At 33.5% G+C, this 26,640-nt stretch overlaps 2 protein-coding genes across 5 annotated transcripts in view; one reads left to right on the forward strand and one right to left on the reverse strand.

Moving 5' to 3' along the window:
• LOC145945361 (phosducin-like protein 1) overlaps positions 1-26,640 on the reverse strand; it is an 80,409-nt gene that overhangs the window by 50,585 nt on the left and 3,184 nt on the right. For all 3 annotated transcript variants that reach the window (XM_083054321.1, XM_083054319.1, XM_083054320.1), the window contains exon 4: positions 26,586-26,631. The gene's annotated coding sequence lies outside the window, so the exon portion shown is untranslated. The remainder of the gene's footprint in view (positions 1-26,585; positions 26,632-26,640) is intronic.
• Syn1 (Syntrophin-like 1) overlaps positions 1-26,640 on the forward strand; it is a 265,686-nt gene that overhangs the window by 29,416 nt on the left and 209,630 nt on the right. The window lies entirely within an intron of this gene.

The raw sequence follows: 26,640 nt of genomic DNA on the forward strand, positions 1-26,640 counted from the left end.
ACGATCTCCATTAGTTTCCTTCTACGTAGAAAAAAAAATATAAAAAAAACCGACGACGAAAGCAAAAGAAAGAACATGATCAATATGGCTGCCTATCTGCTGTGTCATCGAATAAGGACAGATTCTCTCGGGCTATTTCGTAATAATGGCGATCCCCGGAGGGGTGGGCTTATATTTCGGCGAAACATTTGCGTTATTAAATGTGCATATGTGATAAGTAATAAAATAGTGATAAATATAGTACTTGTTTCATTTTACAAACGTTGAAAAAGTATTAAACGGAATTGCACACGCGAGAGACAGAAATCATCTATTATTATAAAGCTATATATTAATATTACCGATATTTCATGTCATCGTTATCCCTAGAGTATCTCTAGAGTGTATCGAGTGGAGTATCGATGTTATGACATGCAACCGAAACAAGAATATCGATATACCTCCGATAGTGCGACGATATCTTTCGGTAAAAAACGATCGCGACTGCGGTTGCGGTCGCTCTCGCGAACGAATCGACTAGTAAAAGCTTTTTCCCCGAATACTGATCGAAAAAAATGGCGAGCGAGCGGGGAAAAGATGAGAAGGAAATGGGAAGAGGGAAATGGAAGAGAGAGAGAGAGAGAGAAAGGGGGGTCGCACGTTGAAAAATTCACGGTCGGTCATGTACGGTCGGAGTTAAATCGGTAACGGAAAAATTTGTGCCCGTGTTTGGGTGTTCCGGGCACGGTTAAGTGAACGCCCCGATTGTTCGTCGGATGGGGTTGAATGAGGGGGGAGGGGGAAGGGGGAAAACACGCGCACGCAGGGGAGAGCGAACTATCGAGGGACGACAGATTGCGCGCGGCGGTGGATTTACAATCTTTCGTGTTGCCGTGTTCCCCTATGAAGCATTGTATCCCCATTTAGTAAAACACGTTGGATTCGCACGCGCGTTCGATGGGAAGGGGGAGGATACGCCGGTTAGGTGGCTTGTTTAACGATCGGAATTATAAAGATGCATGTCGCACGCTCAAACTGTCCCAGAAAAAACCATTCTTATTAATAATATATGTATATATAGCATGAAAAATATTTTTCGTTCGATAAGTAATTTATAAAGAGTTTGAGTTCTCTGAATCAAGAGAGAAAAAATTGAATTTAGTTTAATTTAGTTTTAATAATATTAATTAATAATTAAATATTTATTATAACATATAATTAAATTATAAATAATTATAAATATAATATATAATTAAATAATAAAATTTATTATTATTTATTATTTAATTATATATAATAAATTTTTATGTATAACAATTCTTTTTTTTTAATTTTTCCTATAGATTACCTTGAATATTTATATTTATTTTTATTTTAATATTTCTAATTTTATCTTTAATTTTAATGTATTTTAAATTTTATAATAAAAATTTAATATATTTTACATTAAATATTCCTATACTCATTTACTCTACACATTTAACTATTATCATTTTTAAAATTCAAATTTTCACTTATTTTCTCCCTATCTATAATTATTTTCAATCATTTATTATTAATTATCTATGTCTTCCTATCTATAATTATTTTCAACTATTTACCATATACATATATAGTTATAATAAGTTAAACTAGATTAAGTTATATATATATACAAGTTAGATTAAATTATATCAAGTTAAAAATAACATAGGATGGTGTAATTGAAATAACAAAGTATTTTGGAATAACACAGTGTTTTTGGATTCGAGAGTAGGGATGAGTTAGATTAGATTATAGCTTTCTGTAGATGTTATTTTAACCGGGGGACATTCTGTTTGTGTAAAGTGTTGTAAAGTGTCCCGTTGTATATTCGGTTTATTTGAAGGAAGCTTCTACGCGATATTTCATAAACATAGTCGTAAAGCTATCTCCCTCTATCTCGTTCACCATTCTTTTTCGATTGCTCAGACATCCTTCTTTGATTGCCTTATCCTCGGCAGTTCTCGTGACAGTGTATTTAATCTCGATTTCCTTGACAGACGTATATATATATATATCGGAGAAAAGCGATGTTAGCGAAACACGCAAAACATGAAAATACGGATAAGGCTATATATGAGATGGTAGTATATTCGGGCATTAATTTTTTAGAGAGCGAGACGAGAAGCACTTTGCACAATTTCGAGTTTGCTCGCTTCGAAAAAGATGTTCTTGAAAAATGGCTACATTAAAGATAAGAGAATTCGTAGAAATATTTCATACAGCTGTGTGGATTTTACAGAGAGAATTTATACACCTCGCAGCACTGGATATAATTGAGAAACATTGCACGTTACGGAGGATACATTATGTATGCATATTTCGGTGCCTTCAGAACGACATGTGTCTGTTCTGGGAATTCTCCGAAGACGCATTCCATCGAAGCTGCTTGTTGAACGTGCTAATTAGCGATGACAAATCAGCTGGAGGGTTCTGATTAATTGACTAAAGGCCTTTCTCTCTAGAATAAGCGCTCGAATAGACGAGTTTTTCGATAGTTTGGATGAACAAACCCCCAGAAAGTTCCAACTATTTCAAGAGCGATCCATGTTCGCGGATTCTCACAAGACTTCTCTCGAGAGGAGATAAGAAGGGAACACGGCGTGGCGGACTTTTTTTGTTTCTCTTTTTTTCTAAAAAGATGTAGGCTCGACTCTGCGTGTCCTATTGTCTACCTTGAACGAATCGATCTTGCTATACAGTTTTCTTTCTTCGAAGATATTTCTTTCTACGACCGTGTTTACTTTTGAATTATGCATCTCTTTGTTTAACCGTGATTTTCCTTTTACAATGATGAAATAAAAGACTAATAACTTGTAATTAAAAGTTACTCTTGAACTTTCAAAGTTTGTAAATTAAAAGCTTCGAGTTCGACAAGATATTAGATGAATTTTTATATTCTTATATTACAGGATTTTTCGCGAAAAGTTGTTCTAGCTGTTTATATTCGTCCTTTTTTCAGATATTTTATATAGGAAAAACTTTTAGAAAATTATGTAGAAAATGGAAAAATTTCTCGAATCACCTAATAAGTAAAATAACATTATTATTACCGTCGCGTTTACAAATTTTTGTTGAAAAAAAAGGATATATAATTAAGCATAATTAATATAAATATATTCTTTCTAACTATATATAATTCTAAAAATATATTTCTATGTATATATTTTTATTATACCACGTTGATCAAATCTAACGTGGATAGAACGTACGGAAGATATATCAAATATTGGCACTGTATTTAAAATAATTTGAGATGCAACTAAGGAATAAAATGACTTATTAATGTTTGCGGCAATGGCAAATTTCCTATCGGCCCATGTTTCAGAACTACCTACTCGTATATCCGCGATCGTAAACGTATTTTATACCGACACTTTATGCACGATTTGCGTCAACTTCCCAGAATAAGCGCGAAAATTTAGAGATGGAAATGTATCAGCCGTAAAGCGGCGTTGAGCAATATTGATCTGCTGAAATTACGACCGTCGTAAAATATTAAACAGCCCCGCCGACGCACTTCGCAGTTTTTTTCCCACCCTTCCGCGATATCCTCTCCTTCGATAGTCCGAAAATAATATAAAATGATAATTATTCGATACATTGATCCTCTCGAGTTTAAAAGAATGATAGAGTAACAAAGAAAGTGGAAGGGAAGAGGGGAGGAAATTTATTTCGTTCCTTTTTGGACATTTGTGCCATTCGTGTCGCGCTTCCATTACTATGGAAGAAAAAGTGAAAGAATTCGATAATTTTTTTTTCATCCCTACAATTGATGAGACAGCGATGCACCGCAAATCTCATTCTATCCCGCAATCTTTATATCCTAGAAAGTTAATTACTCGGGGCGGCTGATAAGGATCTCAGGATCAGCGGACGACTAGGTCCTCCGTCGTCGTAGGAAATGGAAGTGTCGAAGGCAGTGAATGTGTGGTAAGAGTCGGCTCTTGAAGCTCTTAAAGTTCTCTCGTTAAAGGACTAAGGGGGAGAAGAAGGCAGAGAGAGAGAGAGAGAGGTGAGAAAGACGCGGGGAGGAAAAAGAGAGGGGAAAGCGCGTCATGAAGGGATGAAGCTCCTGCGATTTTCTGAAAGAAGAGGAGGACAGGGGGAAGAAAACGGAGACCTTGTACGAGGGAGAAAAAGACGAGCTAACCTTTTTACAGCCATTACTGGGGTTAGGGAGTATAATGTCGTTAATTCGACGTTTTCGCGAGCCGACTTCCGTCCCATCCCCTCATCTCCTTCGCTTCTCTCTTTTTCTCTTTCTCTCTCTCTCTCTCTCTTTCTCTCTATCTCGTCTCGAAGACTATCTCTCTAAGGCCAAAGTTGCTGCAATCCAATTGACCCGACAGGCCATATCCACGTCGTCAACGTGATGCCTTCTTCGTCGAGCCGAACTTGTCTTCTTAACCCATTAGCGCCCGATAACTTCGGTAAATTGAACGTGAGCAAGTAATCAGCAAGATGTTTCGTGACCAATAATGCATTTTTGGAATTTGCATAAGCACAATTAAAAATAAAAATAAACAAATGTATTTTCAATCTGTCAACGTTCAGCAAATTTGTTAGACGTGATGATGAAATGCGCGAGATATTATTATTGAGGGATTTTTAATTTTATTTAAAAAAATAATTAATTCGATATTAATGGAAAAATTTATTATTAAAGATATCAGTCAAATAGATCATTCTATAAAAATGAATTATATTTTATCATTTATAATATTGCTCATTTTTTCTCGTTAGTTATAATTAGAAGAGAAAGATTTCTTTCTTTAAATTATTTACTAAGAATTTTTTTATTAATATATATTTTTTATTATATAAAAAAAATTTAATAAAAATTTCACTATTTTAGTTCTTATACAAAAGATATTTCTGTAAATTTTTAGCATTATGATTTTCGATCGCGATAGTTTCGTATCTGTTATATTTTTGGATTTCCGAAGTATAGATTTGAAGAAATGCTTCAGTCAATGAGATGCACTAAATTTTCCTGCCGCGTCTAAAATGTAAGTATGCAGTTCGTGGATCTCTCCTGTAAATCCCGAAAGGGAGCAAAGCGAAGGATTCAATTTAAGGTAATGCTGATCGTCACGCGTGAGGCATTTCCTCTTCCTCAATCGTCGCTGTCTTACTAACCGAGAAAAAGAAGGCGCAAGCAGCGCATAATAATCGCATAAGCCTGGTTTGAAATCGAATTGGTTTTACCAGAAACTGGGGAGATTTATCATTTCCGATTTTCAAACTGCAATTTCGAGAAACTGGAAAACGCGATGGTCTCTTTTTCGAATGATATTTAATATTTTAGCAAATGAGATAAATGATTTTGCTTTTTATTAATTTTAATAAAACTTGTCAGGTATTTCATTATTGTGAACAAAATAGTTTGACATTTTTATTTAAAATTTTATTCCTAATAAGATATTTAAAGACTGAATTTTTTTATTAAATATATATTAAATATATATATTTAATTCAGCCTTTCAATATTTTATTAGCAATAAAATTTTAAATAAATATGTCAATCATTTATATATATATAAATTATTAAATTTAAAAAATTTTTAAATCCAGTGATTTTTAATTCTTATAATCTTGAATAACTATTATATTTTATTTATAGTAGTATTAATAATTTTATATATTTATATGTTTTTTTAGATTATAAACAGATTGTAATATCTAATATCTTTGAATTTAATATTTAAAATTTACATACTAAACTTTTTTAAATTCTAGAAAATCAAAGGATAGAGTCAACTTATAGTTCTCTAGTTTTGATTTATGAATAATCTGTAATATATAAATGTGTGTGCTTAGATCATACAAACACAGACATAAATCAAGTTCGTCTCGAGAGTATCCTAATATCTTAATCTATACTTTTATAATGTGAAGCAACAAAGTAGCTGCATATGGGTATCTAAGGTTTCTGCTAAAGGATAAGGTCAGAGTTCGCGAAGTCACGTCGTGTTCATGTAACAAATTAATTCTCGCCTTTGATCAACGTCACTTTGAAGCCTGATCGGCGTCACTTTGAAGGCTGCACCGCGACGAGTAGCGAAGCTATTTCTACATATAAGTAATCTGTATAATTGAATAGCCGGGACTCCCAACTTCTCTTAGCAATCGCTTAGTTGGGAGATTGTTCCGCAAAACAGCACGTGGCTATATCGATCAAAGTTATACGATTAAATTCCGCCGCGCGATTGGCCCGGAATTAACATTAGCATTTAATAGCCGATGCAAAGTAATTAAATTAGCTTTGCGCGTCCGAAAGTTTGCGCGAAAGTTTGAAGAAAATCTTTTAAAAATCAGGATCTTTTTTTTTGCTGAGAAGAAATATCAAAAGCTTCTCCTTCATAAAAGAAAACTCATCAAAGGAATCCCGAATATGCTATTACATGTCTGAAATAATATATATAAATTCTGTGACATTTAAAACGTTCAAGGTATATCTCGTATTTTTTTCCACTAATCTTACGAAAGACTCGCGAATTTGAGAAATCGACGTACAAGGTGTCGACAAAAATGGCGAATAATCGCACGGACGTGTCCGTTAGGTAACAATTTTCGGCATAGTTTAGCTCTGAAGGTCTGAGTTGCGAATAACGAGGCCATAAATACAAATGGAAAGGAAATGGGAGTGGAACGGCGCGAACTTCTTCTCTACTTTTTCACCATCCCTCTTCTCCTCTCTCCTCTCCCTTCTCCTCTTTCCCATTTTCATCTCCCTTTCGTCTCGTGCCAGTCTGTTTCTTCGCTGCCGACAGCGAAGCGACCGATATATCTTGTTTAAAGTTATCGCCTACCTAGTTACCCTGAGACTGATTGCTTCTGCGTTCGTGTTAACTTTCAAATTTCAGAGACACACTTAAGATTAGATATAGATAGCTAAAAAAAGAAGTTAGGGAATATCCGCAGTATGTCTTACGCAGAGGATAACTTGCGGAGGTATAGAGCAATAATAATAATAATGAAGATAGAATAATAAGATTAGAAAAGCGTTTAAGAATTATGTCTTTGTTTTTTAAATTTTTATTCATTTTTCTTACGGCTAATTTTAACCCTTCTATTAGTACATAATTTTTCACCTTTCATCAATGTATGGATACCCCGATATCAACTGCGTTTTTGATTGTACTGTGACAATTTATTTAAAACAGCTGTTGAGCATTGAACATTTTTTCTCATTATTTTAGGAGATTTTCAAAAGATTCTTTATATTTTATTTTCGATAGAGAAAAGTTCCAACACATTTTAGATTAAAGACGTCCTAACTTAATTTAAATGAGATTCGATATTTTAATCGAACCGACTTCGGGACAATCGAGAATGAATAAATTAGCAATAAAGAAGCATTATAGCTTATAAATGTTTTATTCATAATGCCTTTTTTTTACGGCATGTAAAAATAAATGTTTCATTCGAGTGTTGAAATAGCTGTATATCAGTTTAATAGACATCATTAGCACCATGTGTGTCGCGATAAATTTATTTGCTTCACCCTCTACAAAAATAATTATTTCACTATACATGTAATAATATTAATAGCATATATATGTATATGTTCAAAGCATTTAATATACTTTATTCGTCGCACACATTAGCGCAGTAACAAAAAGAAATATAGAAAATGTATTACCTCTAAAAAAAGAAAAAGAGTACCCAGAATAATAACGCGAATCAGAGCACTATCGCCCAGCATCGACGTCGCCACGGTTTTTGCCGCAATTTTCGTCGTGTCGCCTTTACATTGTACATTCCGTGCATTTTTCTTTTTCGCTTACGAAATACCGGGGCACTCTAGCTACCCCGGAGGTTGGCAGCGGAGGTGGGGGTCGCGGCAGGACACTCGAGAGAATTAAAAAGCTTTTGAAGTTCCGGAAGCACGAATTTTTTATTAATGAAAAACTTTCGAATCCACTCTTCGCATACACAATGTCGGCGAGGAAGCGCGCGCCCGCGTGTTTAAAGTCTACGGCGGAAAATTCCGCCTCGCCAAAGTTGTAAAATTTTTAATGGTCGTCTCGCGCGCGCGCAGTCTTATAACATATTATTAATAATTTCATAAAAAAATTCCATTAACTGCGATCGATCAATCTCGGTCTCGTCTCCATGACGAAATAGAATGCGATATATGCGAGAATATGTGGATCAGTTTTATCGCCCTTATATCAAGAGGCACACGAGAGAAATCGAGATCGATGAGGGGTTTAATTTAAAATATAATATTTCAGATTCCCGCATTCCTTTAATTTTTACTTTAATATGAATCAAATATTGTAAGATCTGATATATGACTTGGATTTGATATTGAGATAATTCAGGAAATTCGAAACATTTTATAGATGCTTCATTAATTAATAAACTTTTCAAGTTTAAAAAATTAAGAGAAAAAAATCAAATTCGCATTTCTTAAATTAATTATTTAATTCAAATTTATTATTAATTATTTAATACAAATAAATTAATAAATTAAATTTAAAAAACTAATTATCGCCGCTAATGATTAAAACGTATTTAAAAAATGAAAGAAAGCGTTTAAAAATATGGGAAAACGCATTAATAAAATAGTCCTCAGTTTGATGATAAAAAATATTGGGAAAAGACGTGCATAAATATAAGATATATACTCGACCCTAAGATTAGAAAAAGAACTAATTATTGACCTCCATCTTTCTTTGACATTTTGTCGAGCTTTCGACTCCTCTACCTATTATTAAAAGTGCTGTTTCCATCTCATTGAGATGCTTGCGATATTACGTGACATGAAATTTGTAGCGATATGAAAAATGAGATCTTCGCGTAATCAGTGCGTGTTGTAATAAAGAGGATATTGACAGATCGAGGTGGGATTGAGAATGGGAATTCGTAGCGCGCAGGGCGCATTTCAAAAGCCCATCGACTGGCTAATGCACAAAGTTGATTAAGCTCAACGTGCGGTCAAAATTACACGGCGCTAATTGACGGATGGCTCGCGCCAATCAGTTGCACGAGCAATTATTGTAAGTGGCCGGCTCCCAGGCCGGACTTTAGTCGAGAGCCACTCGCGTTCTCGCGTGGAATCAACAATCGTGAAACCGTTTAATCGTTTCCGCTTAATGAGCAACGTACTCGAACGAAGTCGAAGAGAGCCACCGAGACTCGTTCGCATTTGCTACCATTTCGCTGGCAAAAAAAAAAAAAAAAAAAAACATGAAAAATCTCCTTTTTTCGTGTAGTTTTTCCTCGCATTTTTATTGGTACCGCAAAAATCATACTTAAAACTGTGTCTTTTCATCTTTCACGCTTTACACTAGATTACGCAAACTAATGCGAATCAAAATTCGATACCTTTGAATCGATAATTATACATATTTCAATCCTTAATTTAATTCTGAATATATTACACCACACTTGTTTGTGCGTATATGTATCTCATTTGTACACAATTAGTGACGTTTAAGCATTATCCTAGTTTATAGCATATCAATATATATAACCGGAATTAATAATTTTGTAATAAAATTCTATTTGTTGATTTGATTTATAATTAATAACGCCGATCAGATGTATTTGCATGAAATGCATGTTTGAATTTGGTGCTAGTTATAATTTATTGTCTATTAAATTCAATATCTGTAACATTATGATACATGTGTTGAATATAATTTTATGTAAAGTGTATACGAATCTTCCAAATTATACTTTATCTTTATCGAATTCGTAATATCATTTTAATGAAATAATGAGAGAAAAAAAAACTTTTGATCAGCAGCTGGCCATTAATTTAAGAATTGTGCATGTTGCAGTGTTAAGGTTTTTTTGCATTCTTATATTAATCCATGATTTCTTTAAAGTGTATTTTTAGAAGTACAAATTAAAAAAAATGTGTCACTACGAAATATGCTTCATTTTTGCACTTTACAAATTTAAATTATTTATTATAAATTTATTTTTTATTATATATTTTTTTATATTATATTTGTATGTTATATTATATATTCATTTTTTCTTATTCAATCTATTTTTCGTGAGAAACATCCTTTTATGCATGAGAATATAGGAGGTGTCACATACTATATTTCATATGAAAATAGAGAAAAAATATTGCAATAATGCACACTTCTTTAAATTAATCAACTAATTATAAAAAAAATTGCTTCTCATTGTCAGAAGTTATTTCTCTAAAAATTATATTTAATGTTAAATACATATAACTCCCTCCCCTCGTTATTATGATTTACTTGTTGGAAACTTTTTTATCAGTTTACATGAATTTCTAGCGAAAATTCTAACGAAAATTTACAACGTTTTATCAAACTTATGTATAAGTAAATGTAGATCGATCGAGCCGGTTTTTCAATGTGTATATATGTATGTTTATACGCAAACTTTTAAGTGACTGTATGCATACCGTTTAGTTCAACTCGGCGCACGCATTCATGCAAATGCATGCCGAAATTTTTCCCATTATGCAGTCCGGAGGACCGAATCGAGAGTGTTCCGCGAAAATGGCATTCCAGCCACTCTCTCTCTCTCTTTTACTCCGTCTCGCTCTCTTTACGGCCTGCGCCTTCTCACGCCTCCGACTGCACATCGTTGGGACATTAATTTTTATTACAGTCTTTTTTCATTCGCCCCAACCCGTTCTCCGCCGCGCGGCAGACAACAATAATTACTCCCTCGTGCAATTATAATGATATCTAATGAAACGGCGCCAATGTACTTTTCCTGCGAGTCGACAGAGAGTTTTGTTTTAGGTCGCGCGCGAATAATGCAGCATCGGAATTGAAAATGAGCGGAATTCTCGGGACTCTTGTTGCGAATGAATCATTAATACCATAAGGCCACCGGGGCGAAGTTTGAAATTATCATAGTTCTCGTATGTATAATTATCTACGTGATGAATTGTAAGCCTGTGTAACTATTACAGGGTCATTCAAAATGAGTCAGCCGAATTCGAACGATTATATTTTGCAAGTTTACATACATACATATAGTGATATACACTAGCGGATCCTGACGTCGATAATGGGGGGGGGAGGGTTTGCAAAAAATTATTTTATTAAATATTTTTGGTTTCATGATTAGCTTTTATTCCAGGATCAACGACATCGAAAGCTCTTTAATGTTAGTTTTTCTTTATTTATATTTTTTAAACAAATTCAGCAAAACTGTTTCTTTTAATTTGCAAGGGCGGGGGAGAGGGTTTAACCCTCCCGCCAGGATCCGCCAATATATATATATTATATAGATATAAAGAATTTCGCCTAATTATTTTCGTGCAACGAAATTATCTCATCATTTCGTCCTATGTCTGACTTAATCTATACTTAACTCCTTGAATGCATAATGAGTATAATTTACAATGTATCTTATACATACATATTGTATATATTATATAGATATAAAGAATTTCGCCTAATTATTTTCGTGCAACAAAATTCTCTCATCATTTCGTCCTATGTCTGACTTAATCTATACTTAACTCCTTGAATGTGTAATGAGTATAATTTACAGTGCATATATATATAAAAAATATATATATATAAAATATATATATATAAAAGTATAAGATACACTGTAAATTATACTTATTACGCATTCAAGGAGTTAAGTTTAGATTAAGTCAGACATAGGACGAAATGATGAGATAATTTCGTTGCACGAAAATAATTAGGCAAAATTCTTTATATCTATATAATATATACAATATGTATGTATAAGATACACTGGAAATTATACGCATTACGCATTCAAGGAGTTAAGTTTAGATTAAGTCAGACATACGACGAAATAATGAGATTAATTTTGTTGTACAAAAATAATTAGGCGAAATTCTTTGTATCTATATAATATATATTATACAGATATAATATATATTATATATATATATATATATATATATATATATATTATATAGAGATATAAAGAATTTCACCTAATTATTTTCGTGCAATGAAATTATCTCATCATTTCGTCCTATGTCTGACTTAATCTACACTTAACTCTTTGATTGCGTAATGAGTATAATTTACAGTGTATCTTATACTTATATATATACACTAGCGGATCCTGACGTCGATAGCTCTTTAATGTTTGTTTTTCTTTATTTATATTTTTTAAACAAATTCAGCAAAACTGTTTCTTTTATAACCCCGCCCCCCTCTCCCCAGGATCCGCCAGTGGTGATATACATATAGAGAGAATTTTCTCTTAAAATTTACCCTGAAAATCATGGTAATCGTGGGACAATATATAGTATGGAAAGAATTTTATGAGAATTTCTCTTTATCACAATAAAAATAATATCTACCACAATAAAATATAAAATGTGTTTGATTAATTTTACTAAACTACATAATAAAATTAATCAAACATATTTTATATTTTATTGTGATAGATATTATTATTTTTTATTGTGATTAATCAGAGAAATTCTCATAAAATTCTTTCCATACCATATTGTCCCACGATTACCATGATTTTCAGGGTAAATTCTAAAAGAAAATTCTCTGTGTGTAGTCAGTTGAAATCGAACGAATCACTCTGAATAACTCTGTGTTACCCTAACTATCGAATAAACCACAATATTTTTAATTCGATCCGCCAACGTATGTTTTTACGATCATCCAAATCTCATACGCGAGATATGTGTAGTAATTGGGGCTTCCTCTTCGCGATAAAAACATGAACGGAATTTTCGAGAGACGCCAAGGGAGCTCTCATTCTGAAGCGATGCCACCCCTGTCCCCTTCCCAGCACCCCCGAAACGCGCGCGAAGGTCCCACTCGTCACTCGTGAAGATTTCCGACAACTCGGACACGCATGAAATCTCGCGGGTGCTGAAATCCGCGAATTTATTGTCGCTGTAACGTCGTATCAACCGAGCGCGGCATCGCGCGGCGTGATACGCTGCGTTGGCGCGTCGTGACGTTGCGTGACAAACGACAACGTGGCTGCTACTTCCAGCGTACGCGACGCTGTCAGCCTGACGCTACTAGGGGGATGAAAGGGGAGGAGGAAGGAGGAAGCGCCGGGTGTGTAGGGGTGCGCGCGTGGCTGGAGGAAAAGGTGACGTCGTCGTCGTCGTCGTCGTCGTCGTCGTCGTCATCGTCAGAGAAGGAAGAGGAGCCAGAGACGGCGGCTGCTATAGAGTATATGATGCGCGGAGAAAAATAGAAGGCGAAACCATCGATCATGAGTTTTGCCGGAGTTCTTCCCTTTTTTCTTCCCCTTCCTCCCCCATTGTCCCTTGTAGATAACGGTATCGAGGAAGTGAGTTGCATTGTAAATAGTAAAACGCTAGGTGGATAGCTGCAGGTAGATAAGATTCGTGATATGTATAATAGAAAGAGACGCGAGATAAAATCACACTTAGCGTGATGATTCTGGAAATCATCCCCTAAAAGAGAAAGGCGGAACACAAGAGAAGAGAAAGGGGATGGAAAAATGGCGATACGGTGAGAAAAAGAGAAAAAAGGAAAGAAGAGAAGGATAAAATGGTAGACACTAAACAGATGGAGGTAAATAGACTTTAATTAAAATTTAGAAAATGACTATTTGTGTTTGTGTGTTTGTGTTGTGACAATCTTCTTCTTTTGCGCGAGAGAATGTAAAGATAACAAATATTTATAAGCTCAATGTTTCTCAATTATTTACAACATGATTAATTTCTGTTTTTCTTCTTTATGTATATGTATATAAAGTAATATTTCTAATGTGTTTTTATCTAAATTTTTAACCTGATCTCAAATCAAATTTAACGTAAAACCAAATTTATCTTTTAGCGCGGAGGTTTCTTCTCTTTTCATTATTAAAGATTAAAGATTCTGTGTTATTTCGATGAAGAAGATTGGTTACAGTAAAGGATAAAAATGAAAGTTGAGAAAGGAGAAATTTTAGATATTGGGAGCAGCATCGCTCGTTGTTAAACCGAAAGAGGGACGACGAATAGAGAGAGAAAGAAAATTGGAGAAAATTGGTAGAAAGCATAGAAGCAACCATCTGGTATCTTGGGGAGAGAGAAGGGACAGGAGAGGGTTATCGGTTGGCGGTAGATATCAAACCATTCGTGATTTAGTGAGGGCTCCGAATAAAAGCAAAATGAAGGGAATTGAAATAGCGGGATTCGCAGCATCGGTAGGTAGGTGGAAAGGGACATCAAGGTGTCGATTGGAAGCAGAAGGTGAGAGGAAGAGAGGAGGAAGGAATCCGCGATTAAAGATACTGCGATTTCCCAGAGATCTCTACAGCTATCTTCTTCGTTTCTATTAAGTGGCGACTCTTTTCCGAGGACTTTTCCCGCAGATTTCTATACTATTTCGATTCAACATCGAGAGTTCGATAGATATTTGCGGATTTACTATCCAATTTTATAGGACATCGCGTAAGACCGCAATACATGACACGGTATTAGTCGTAAAGTATTATCTAATCGTGAAAGTTTTATAGAATAGACTCTCTCTCTTTCCTTCACACTTAAGGATATGAATAACTTTGACATAAAATTATCTCCTGATATTCTATCACGTGATTATAGCATTGCTCAATTTATTAATTCAGTATTTTCGAAAAATATATTTGCAGTATTTTAGAACAATTAATTAGCGATTAATTTTAATATTTTTGTTATCTTGCGAAGATGCTAGTGTAATAACAAATTGACATTCTTTTATCTTTAATATTAATTTTAACATTAAAAATATTTATAATTATTTTTAATACTTTCTTAATAGAAGAAATAAATTGGAAACGAGAATAATAAATTAGCACTTCGATATGTCTTGTATCTAAATTTGATTTTTCGTGATGATGAGAATGCCAGATTAACGATAATGAAATTCCTATGAAACTAGAGAGAAATCAACATATTTTTAAGATAAAACCTCAGAGTAATTTAAAGTATTTTGGATTGAAGTTTAGGCGAAAGTTTTATTCGGTCGATTTAATAACCGAAAGCTTTTTAACGTTTAATCCACGAAAAATGTGGCAACGATCGCTGTGTGTGGTTCTAATCGGGAAATGGCCTGAATCTTCGTGACGTTATCTGTTCCTGACGAAGGATATGAAAAGGATGAGGGTGCGAGAACGGCGCTATTGATCGGTTTACCAACTATATCTTCTGACAAAGCGGTTCTTCCAACATCCTTCGTGCGTTTGCTCATGCGTTAATAGATAACATCTCAATAATACCCAAAAGAGAATTTGCAATGTCATTCTTCCGGCAATTATTACCGCAATCGTGGACATATGTCAGCGTATATCTTTCATAATCCTTGATAGAGTAAACCAAAATCGTGTCATTTCTGAATTTTAGCCAATTATTTATTTATTTATTATTAATTATTATTTATTAATTATTTATATGATCTAATAAATATTTTATCAAATGAATTATTTGAAACTTAATTTATAGAAATCTTAGAAAAAGTGTGAAAATGTGACAGATAAAAAATTTGCAAGGTTTATCGCAATACAGATGTAACTAAAAGAACAAAACTATGATAGAATGATTTAATTGACTGAACAGAATAAATTCTCTTATTCGAATTAAAGTGTTGCATTTTTCTCAGATCAAACAACATGAATATCGGTCGGCAAATAAAATTTTTGCATTTTCCTACACCTTTTATACGCTTTTCATCCTTTTTTTCCCCCCTATATATACGTCCCAGCAGATGGAGTGCATTTGTGTCCGTGCGTTTGTGCCCGGGACCGGACACAATCTTCCCGTTTCGCTTGAATTTATCGCGATACCCACCCTCGATGTCGTCTATATACGCCTTAAGCTCACTCCCCGATAGAGGGGTGGTTTTAGTTTCGATCTGGTTCGTTTCTCCGGGGACCCGCGGTCCATTACTCTCGGCATTCTCGCGGCGGGATAAATATTATGAAGACAAAAGATTCCGGCTTCCTGGTAAAATATAGCGGCGACCTCGGGCCGCGCGGAAGCTTACAAGAAGGGCCGCATGATAAATCCGCGCCCCTGTCCGACACTACCTTTGCGCTGCCCCGCGATAATGTCCCTTCGCAATTATTTATGGCGTGACATAGGCTAGCCGCCCCGACAAAATGGCCTCCCCATAACGCTGGAATATTCCTAATTTAACTATTAGTAAAGTGTCACAGTTGCGATTTTTCTTCCTTCAAAGAATGGAATTCTATTATTCCGCAATTGTACGTTTTTCTCCGAACGAATTAAAGTAGCATATGTAGTTAATAAATTATTTTTTCAAATAATAATATATTTATATGCTACTTTATATATAATAAATTATTAATACATTATTTTTTAATAATAAATTATTTAATAAATCAATAAAATTATTTTAATAACTTAATAAATTATTTTTAAAAAATCAATAAATCATTAATTTTTTGAAATGAATTATTTTTTCATAAAATAAATTTATTTAATAATTGTAGGATTGTACACAGAGAGAATTTTCTCTTAGAATTTACCCTGAAAATCATAGTAATCGTGGGACAATATAGTACGGAAAGAATTTTATGAGAATTTCTCTGATTAATATTTATCACAATAAAAATAATAATATCTATTACAAAATAAAATATAAAATATGTTTGATTAATTTTACTATGCAGTTTAGTTAATTATAAAATTGATCAAACATGTTTTATATTTTATTGTGATAGATATTATTTTTATTGTGATAAATATTAATCCTATTAATATTACCATATTGTTCCACAATTACAATAATTTTCAGGGTAAATTCTAAGAAAAAATTCTCTCAATGTAACTATAGGATTTGACAAAATTTTCTCTGAAACGCGCATATCGACAAACTTGTTTTTTTGATAATAAAACTGATTTAAGGAATCGACAATATTTATCGTTCAGCTCTCACGCTTGCCTTTTTACCGGCCTCTTTTCTACAGTTGTTTTCTTCACGTCTAAATAAAATAGCACCAAAAGAACATACGGTGTGCGGCGTCTTTCTCTCTCTTTCTGCTTTTCTCTGAGACTGCTTTAGGAAGTGACCTCTTTAAGAGTCGAACTGAGATCGGTACACAACGGCCGGGCTCTCTTTCGCGCTTTTCTCTCTCTTCTCTTTTTCTCAGAGCACTATTTCTCTTTCTTTAAGGTACACTAAACGCTCTCACGCGTCCGACGGCATTTGGGAAAATTTTCGTTCTGCCGAGTGGAAGCACACCCGGGTCGTCGCTGAACGAAGGTACTTGGCAGGGCCCCGGGGCGACTATGCACAGTTAATTGGGACCCTCTCGAACTTTGCGCCAAGTCGAGTCACGAATTACTATCGGCGAAGTTTCGCTCCTCTCTCTCTCTCTCTTCCTCTTTCCTTATTTCGCTAACGTCTCCTTTCTCCTTCTGCACGGCCGATTGCGCTCGCAGGAAGTCGACGAGAAAGTCGGGGCAAAGAGAGTTTTCGTTCACGCGACGATAATTTCGAGTTGGATTCAAGGTTGCGTAATGATAAGCAACCTCCTATGAAGACGGAGTTCAAGTTAGGGTGTCTCGGAATTGGAACAAACAACGCCCATCTTGATCTTTCTCGCATCGACTGTTTGTTTTCTAACTTTAATACAAGTTTAACGCAAAACAACTGATATAAATAATTTCAGAATTAGGTGTAAGAGATTAGAGAAATATGTGGATGAATTTAAAAGAGATATTGAAGACATCTTTATATAGCTCATAAATTTTGTATATAAATGTAACTGCAGTGTATTAAAAAAATAAAATGTAGATAAATAGATATCGAAATTCAATGAAAGCAGATTATGTTTTATTGCTACATCAGCATCGCTACAAATTGATAACGACGATAATAATTATGATATTGACATGAATTAAAGCACTTGAAATAATTCGACTAGGATAATTCCGTGAAATATGCAGATACGTTATTTAATTCTGTTGTGTTACAACGTCATGCTAAGTTAAGCTTAATTTTCTCTAGAGAGAAAAAGTTGTTCAATATCGATCCGTTCAAGAGTCAGAATTTTAAGATAGACATTTTATTTACTTCTGGAAATTTTGAGCGTTGAAAAGTTGCGCCAACGTCAAAGCATATAATTCGATTTTTGCCTTGTTTGAAAATATCTCCCCAATCGTCTGAGAGGTAAAATCTACAGAATTTCGTACTTTCAGCTATTAGTGAAGTTTGCAAGGACACGCGCGATTAAACAATTATTATTCGATTCTCCGAACACGTTACGCTCGATCGAGTCGCATCTCGCGCTGTCGAATTTCACTTCCACCATCGTGAAAATTCTCCGAAACTTGCTAGATTTTCATTGGAAAATATATTCGTTCAATTCTGATAAGGAAAGATTAGTCTCAAGATTTTTCACAGACTACTATTTCATTATTACAATATTAAATGGATTTTCTCTTCGAAAGGTATTAAGTTTTAATTAATAAAAGAAATTAAAAAAAAATATATAAACTATAAAAAAGAATTTCAATTTTTATGCGACAGATAGAAGTTTAACAAAATAAAAAATTGAGACATATAGTTATATGTTTACTTTTCTACTATTTTTTAAGGTTTGATAAGAGATCATCTAAAAAATTATGTCATAAAAAATTCAAAAGAGATAGAATATCTATTTCAATTTCTAGACAGAGATAACAAAGAGAAAAAAAATTCTACTGCGGGCAGGTGAGTGTGAAGATTTTATTCGTTCTTTAGGTGTCGCGAAAAATCATATATAACCAAGCTTTTATATTTTAATCATCATCATATTTTAATCATCAGATCATATATGTATAATCAGGCTTTTATATTTTAATCGTTCATTGTAACTCTTCTCGTCCGCGGAAACTGGGTCACTCATAATTTGTGTCTTAAAATTTTTAAAGTTTGTGAGATAATCGAAGCAAAAATTTCATGTGTGCGTTGTATAGAATTAAAATAAATTTCGTTTATTTTTACTTCGAAAATAATTTCCTCTTTTTCCTTTAATTACTACATACAAGTATTTTAAAGAGAAAACGAGTTTAAAAATATAAAAACATTTTAATTTTAATTAAAATCTCAATTTAAATTTTAAATAACATTTTCTTTTTAGAGACACGTATGAAGGAAATTTTGTTACGAGTCAAAATTGATTCGAAATCCGCCGTGCGTGAAGTGTCAAGTCGCTCTCATTGCAATTTAAGTACCAGGTCGAATTCAAGGAATTCTCTTTGCCGGAATATACATAGGAATCGAAGATTTTATAACTGGGAAATCTACGGTTTGAAACGTCTCAGCTTACTAAAATCTCCGCGATATTATCAAGGATTTCAAATCCTCAGCGAGGATAGCAAGAATTCCATATTTACCTAATCGGGTCATCGCCGGAAAAAAAGAGGAGGGATGGAAATTCGGTTGGGCTTTCCCGTGAAATAACGTTTCTCCGGGATCTTTCGATGCAAATCGGAGACATCTTTCCGTATGCTGGCTTCCGCTCTTATAATCTCCATCTTTCATCCATCACCTGCCACCCATCATTTCTCAAGACTGGCGTTCAGGAGAGGTGAAGAGACGATTTTCTCTCATGTGCGAGCAGTTTGGAAGATTTGCGCGAGTTTGAAAAAAAAAAAAGGAGAATTTCGAGCAGGAGACGAAAAATCGAAAATCACGCGGAAGAGACATTTCTCCTATATATGATAAACATGATCTATTTTAATTTTTCCACACGATTATCTCTGAAAATATTAGTTCGAAGTTATATGATCGTAGCTGACGTAGGCTGGAACGTCTTGATGACGTAATTACTTAATTGAGAATTGTAATTAAAAGAGAGAGGAGAGATACGTAAAAATTTTATTCTTGATTGATTTTATTCTCGTTCGATATCGATTAAATAGGACAAATTTTAATATTTTTTCTAATAAATTTATTTTCAAGAAGATTACGCACAAAAATTGTGCAATTGATAAATCTGTCCTTCATTGTAGACATCCGGTAGAATATCTTGTTCTCTCGGTTAGAAGTACGAATTTTATTAGAAGAACATAGTGTTCAAAGCTCGTCGTTAGTTAGATTAGGGTCTAAAAGCCACTTGTATTAGTACCATGCTGGTCTTTTGTAATAAAAAATTGTAAGGGATTTCTCTTATTCCCCTACCTCACGATTACTCGTTATAGAAGTAATACAAGCGACTGTGAATAATTGCTTTTCCTACGCAAAAATAGTTGGTCGAGGAAGATCAGTTAGTCCAGGCAGGTTCTGTTATGGGACTACAACACAGGGTATAGAAACAACCCACTTGAGTGATGAACCTCTAAATAGAAACCGCTTGATGGACTTTTCCGACTTCCTTTCCCGACATTCTTCGTATTCCAGCTATCGAGAGGTAAAAAGCGCTCAAGAACGAAAAACAATGGTTTTTAACTCCGACGCAGGATTAAAGCGAAGTTCTAGTAATATAGGGGACCCCGTAAAAAAAAGAAAAAAAAAACGGTAATTCTTGCAAGAATTCTAGAAAATGGACGGAAAATTTCAGTTCGCTCTTTTCTCAAAATAACAAAAAAGGAAACTTATATTTTCATATATCGAAATCGAGAGAAATTAGGAGGAGAGTCACGTATATCGAAAAGTATAAATCGTTCGACGTGACGTCAACGAGTTGAAAATCTCATGGGAGGAAGGGAAAAGTCAAGGAAGAAAAAGCTGCGATAAGAGAAGGGCAAGGGAAAAGTTAATATCACTCGGAGGAGATATCTTCGGACTATTAATTGTCTTCCGGGGAGAAAAAACGGGAAAGTTTCGACGCTTTTGTCGTTTGCTTCCTGCAAAGCAACTGGAGGAGTTAACTTCTTGCGACAGAGCTTACCGGAAGCTCCGTAATTTTCCGAGTTCGTCGACAAATTTTTATTCTTTATCGTGTTTCTCTGTTGTCAATATTAACGCATATTTTGCAGCCGACACATTAAAAAAAATAAAAAATTAAATCTCAGAATTAATAACTGACGAATTAATCGTGGATTAATTTTTCTATTTAAATAATTCGCGTTTCTCTTAATGATCATTTTTACTCGCATATTACGCCGTGAAAAACGAAACACGTTTACATCCAAAGAGTGAAAGGTCAAAATTTTATCGCGGAATAATTTCCAATTTATTTTAATCGCGGGGAGAAAAGAATTCGTGAAGGACAGAGTCTGGATGAAAGGATTTTGACACTTTTCACATAGTGCAAAAATCTAGTATTTAGAATATAATTTAGAATATCGAATAAATTTTGCATTTCAAAATTTCTGCAAAACAAAAATAACGAAAATTATATATATATATAAATTAGACAAGATTTATTATTATTACAAAAGTTAACTTATCACGCGTTACGTTTTCGGAAGCTTTCTGTACACGTGAAATCCGAGATCATTAAACTAGCCGAATTTTAACGTTACATACTTCCTAATTCTGGTATTTTCGGTCAGGAAAGTATGTTATAGTTAAGTCAATACAAAAGTGGCTCATCGAAAATGTAATGGCCCGTGGGCGATACTACTCGACCTAATTCATCAATCAGCAGCAAAGGGTGAGTTTGTGACCGGAAAGTACCATGAAACGAAAAAGAGATTGCCGGATAATTGCGAAACAGAAGGAAATGCTATTTATGGAGGGTTTTTTCCCACGATGCTCATTATAGTCGATACTTCAGTCGATTATTTCAGTCTCTTTAAGATGTAAAAAAATATTTATTTTTTATTAGATATTATTTTTTAAAGATGTAAAAAGATATCTATTTTTTATTTCTGATTTGCTATCGCTGACGATTATTAGTATAATATCTTTAAAAGACTAATATATAATATAAATTTCGGATTAGAGAGAAAGAGACTTTAGAGAAAATCTATGTCAGATTCCTATCAAAATAATTTACACTATAGCAATATAGTGGCATTTTTTAATCATCGGCTAAATTATATAATAAAGAACATCTATCTATTTAATATTTATACATATATGCTAAAATAATAAATTGAAAAGACTTTGGTATAAAAATACAAAATCATTGGAAGTGCTTAAATAATTATTTAATTATTTCAAATTATTTACCTAAAATAATTATTTTGAATCAAAATAATTAAAGAAGAATTGAAAAACAATTTTCAAAATAATTATTTTAAATCAAAATAATTAAAGAAAATTTAAAAACTTTGTTGCGCTAAATATTTGTGCATGGTTCATATTATGAGCCCTCTTCATATCTGATTTTGTATTTATATATATGCATAAGCACATATTCATAATGTCATGATTTCGCGCGATCAAATTGGAATGAATTAATAGCGTGCAAAAGTGTTTACGCAAGTGCAGTTAAAAAAGTGGATTGATAGGCGGGTCGGTTTTTCGCGAACATCACATGCGGATGATAAATTTTTCTTACGAGCTTCTACGCGAACAGAGTATCTTCTGAAAAGAGGAATGGCTCTCTCATCATTTCTCTCTCCTTTTTTGTCCCTAGTGCTTCTTTTCCTATTTTGAGATAGCGTTCTGTTTTTAGTTTTTTTCCTCCGACACATCTCTTGGTGAAGAGTAACGACAGTTCTCTGGTTGAATCGCGATTATGATGAATGGATACTTCAAAGTGCCCCTTTATTATTTAATAGTTAGAAAAGAGGATAAACGATATCGGATGGAGAAGGCAAAGAATAAATATTTTATGCAATGCTTCATTAACATTCTCCTTTTGGTAGAATTAATAATTTAATTAATATGATATTTTGGTAAAATGGCAATATTGAGTTATGTGATATTGAACGATATTGTTATTATTATTTAAATAATTTTAAACAATTAAAATTGTGTTAAATTTTTAAATTTATCTATTTATTTCTTCTATACATGTGTCTTCGAAATCAGAATTTTCCGGTTTGCGAGTTTTCCTTGTCAGAAAAGACGTTTCATTATAAATAGAATATTTCTTCCAAAAACACGATAACGATAATGTAATGTAATGTAAGAGCGACACTTCATCGGCGAAACTTGTTACTCGAATTTTTCGTCGCCAAAACTCGGTAAAAGCTTAGTGAGAATTTAGTCGCGCCTCGAAAAAGTCGTCGACCTTCTCTTTACTTTGTTAGTCATAGAGACAGATATATATATGCTTTCATATTTTTCTCCCTTTTTTACGATCTCATGTCGCGCAAGTCGCTATAGTAGCATATTATATAGACGCGGAATTGTCGATGAGGACAGGAGCAAGGGTGAAATCATTACTAAGAGGGTGCGCACACTTCTCGTATATAAGTGTAGGTAGAGGTAATTTTGCGAAGAGTAGAAAGACTCGAGAATATTGGAAAAGTTAGGAGAAAGAAAAGAAGGGGGAGGGAAGGAAGGAGGGGGAACACAACCCCTTCTTCCCTTCCTTTCGACAACAGAATGCATACGGAATGGGGTGCGCGCGAGTCAAAAGAAGTTTCTGTGTCGCAGCTTCGCGTCGTGGGGGGAAAAAAAAAAATAAAAAAAAACATAAACAATTCTTACGTGTCACAGGACGATGAACTAATCAGACTTTTCAAGGAGTTGAAATTGAATACGTACAACTGACATAGATCGTTCTCAATAACGCGGAACTAGTTTCGACGTTTACTCAGTCTTCCTCACCCGAAAGTTGCAACTCAGAATTGGAGGTTGAAACTATCTAGTTTCGAGAGTGAGTTTTTGAGAATACTATATGAGTGACGTACTTGAATATCTTGTAATACAAACATTTGTGCCTAATGTTTCGTACATCTTTACTTTAGATTTATTTTCAAAAATGCGAAGAAATAATTTTTTTGTTTTTTTAATTTTATTTTTATATGCGAAATTTTTTTCGAATTATTCGAAGCAAATGCATTTCGATTATTTATTATAAATGCAATATAATGATATTGTTATTTAAATATTAGATAAATCAGGTAATAATACGTATTTTTACAAAATGTGTAATATATATGAGAAAAATGGAAATCACGATTTAAAATTTTGCAAAGATTTTCTGGAAAGTATCGACATGAAATATTGATAGAGAAAATCTTTTTATCTTTTGTATAGATCTGTTATTTCTGATTCATCGCCATACACATGCAATCATTGTTTACTTTCGATGAAACAACTCACTCTCTCTTTGTCTCCCTTTCTCTATTCTTCTTCTTTTCATTCATCCCTCCGGGCTTCTTTTTGCACGTAACGCGACTGCTAACATATGCATGGAAAGTTACTTCACTTGCGAGGCCCTATAACATCCGGTGACAAAATGGTCTGGAAAAGGTGGTTCTTTGCGTTCGTGCTGCCACTTCCTGAATAGGCTATTGGAGGGATTCTAAAGGGCACTTGTTTATTTTTTTTTTCCTTTTTTGCATGGACACCAATGTGTCGCGCGAATATGCAAGAGCGTTTAGAAAAGATGAGATGTACATTCTCGTTATATATACAACAAATATAATCGCGTCGGCATGAGAAAAAATATTGTACAACTCATTGTCCTCGTAAATATTCATTGACATAATAATTGAAAAGTTTCAAGAATTTTGGAAGAATTCTTAAAAAAAATTCTTTCAACTAATTATTTTAAAATTTTCTCAGATCTCTGTGTGTAGGTGCTCTCTATATAAATCGTAATATAAGTAGCGAGAAGGTTAGACTTCAGAAAAAAGTTTTATATTTATTTTTCAGGGACAATAAAAATTTAGTTAAAATAAAATATCTGAAATAAAATCCTTTTATAATTTATTTTAGGCATATTTCATTTTAAGTAATTTTTATTTAAGTAGAAGAAAATAGAAAGTTTTTTTTTTAATATGTATAATTTGTGGAATAGTGATTTCTGGTATCTTACTAAAATAATAAATAAAATTAAATATTCATAATCGATTTTTATTTTAGAGTGGAGAATTTCTTAGGACTCACGTTCTTTTACAATTTATTTCAGGCATATTTTATTTTATTTTAACCAATTTTTATTTACGTAGAAGAAAGTAAGAAGTTCTTTTAATATTTTTCTAATATGTATAAGGATCCAATTCGGAATAAGTGATTTCCGTTATCTTATTAAAATAATAAATAAAATATTCATAATAAAATTTTATTTAAGAGTGGAGAATTTCTTATTAGAACCGTTCTTTTATAAGTTATTTTAAGTATATGTTATTTTAACCGATTTTTATTTAAATAGAAGAAAGTAGGAAGAAGTTCTTTTCATATTTTTCTAATATGTATAATTCGGAATAAATAATTTTTTTCTTTATTAAAATAAAAATAAAATTGAATGGTCATAATCGATTTTTATTTAAGAATAAAGATTTTTCTTAGGATCCACGAACGGTTTATTTGCGCCCTACGATAGGGAGCGAAACGGGACAACTAAACCGAGAGATTTCTCTCCGAGCCACATCGTGTTTGCCTGTGAGTTTAATCGTTTTCATCCCCTCGTTCTCGATCGGCCTTGCCTTCTGTGGTTTGCGAGAGTCCGCAATTTTGTTCGTCGCCCACCCTCTCGCTCTCTGACCCTTTTTAGTCCATCCCTTCATCCGCGCTCTTCCAACTCCCTTGCACCGATATACCACCCCTTTTCTTTCTACTTCCTGACGCTACGGTCTAATTTAAAGCTCTGCATTGTCGCGAGCCCATTCTCACTGTATGCACTCGCTACGCCGGAATAAGGGACGCCGTCGAGAATAGCGGGAAGGCGGTGAAGAGGATAGGGCGAGGAGGTTGATTGTCGTCTAGCAAGGAAGAAAGGACGAAGAGCAGACAGAGGTCGGAAGAAGAGAAGCGGGGTGCTTTTCAACAAAGTTGGGGCTGAAAGTTTTTAAAGAGTGTCAACGCGGGACGCGGTATCCTTTTTCTTCATGCCTTTACCCCTCTGTTCTTATCGTTGCGTCTTACAAGCCTCTCTCGAAGCGAAAGGATACTCCCTATAAAAGTCCCCGCACCTGGCACTTTGTATTTAGAAAGGCGACACTGGCTAAAATAGCGGGACCGCGTTTGAAAGAGTTAAAAAAAATATGCGCAAGGTCGTCAGGATTCATCGATCCTTATTTAATATTTAATTTATATATATATAATTATAATTTAGTAATAGTATAATTAAGTAATTTTTATATATATAATTATAGATATATGTCCTCTCACAGATTATTTTTTCCATTCAGAAACACAATATCTAGAGTTTTTCATTTTCAAGAAGTGATAAATATTAGAATCAACTTAGTTTATTTTGTTGATAAATAAGATGTTGCTACTAATAAAGTCAGGATTCATCGATTCTTATTTAATATTTAATTTTTATATATATAATTATAATTTAGTAATAGTATAATTAAGTAATTTTTATATATATAATTATATAGATATATGTCTTCTCACAGATTATTTTTTCCATTCAGAAACACAATATCTAGAGTTTTTCATTTTCAAGAAGTGATAAATATTAGAATCAACTTTGTTTATTTTATTGATAAATAAGATGTTGCTACTAATAAATCCTATGTATACGTAAGATGCCCAATTTTAATCACACAGAAAAGTTAATTAAATCTTAGAAATAAAGTTATCTTGGAAACTACATAAGATATTTTTTATACATTATTTTATATAAACAAACAAAAATAATTAAGCACTCACCGATACGATGCGCAACAGCGAAGTTGTAACAGGGCACAATGTTGATCTGTAAAAT

This window comes from Prenolepis imparis, unplaced genomic scaffold (genome assembly GCF_030444845.1).
Source record: "Prenolepis imparis isolate NDT839.2.m4 unplaced genomic scaffold, iyPreImpa1.0 SCAF_14, whole genome shotgun sequence".
NCBI lineage: Eukaryota > Metazoa > Arthropoda > Insecta > Hymenoptera > Formicidae > Prenolepis > Prenolepis imparis.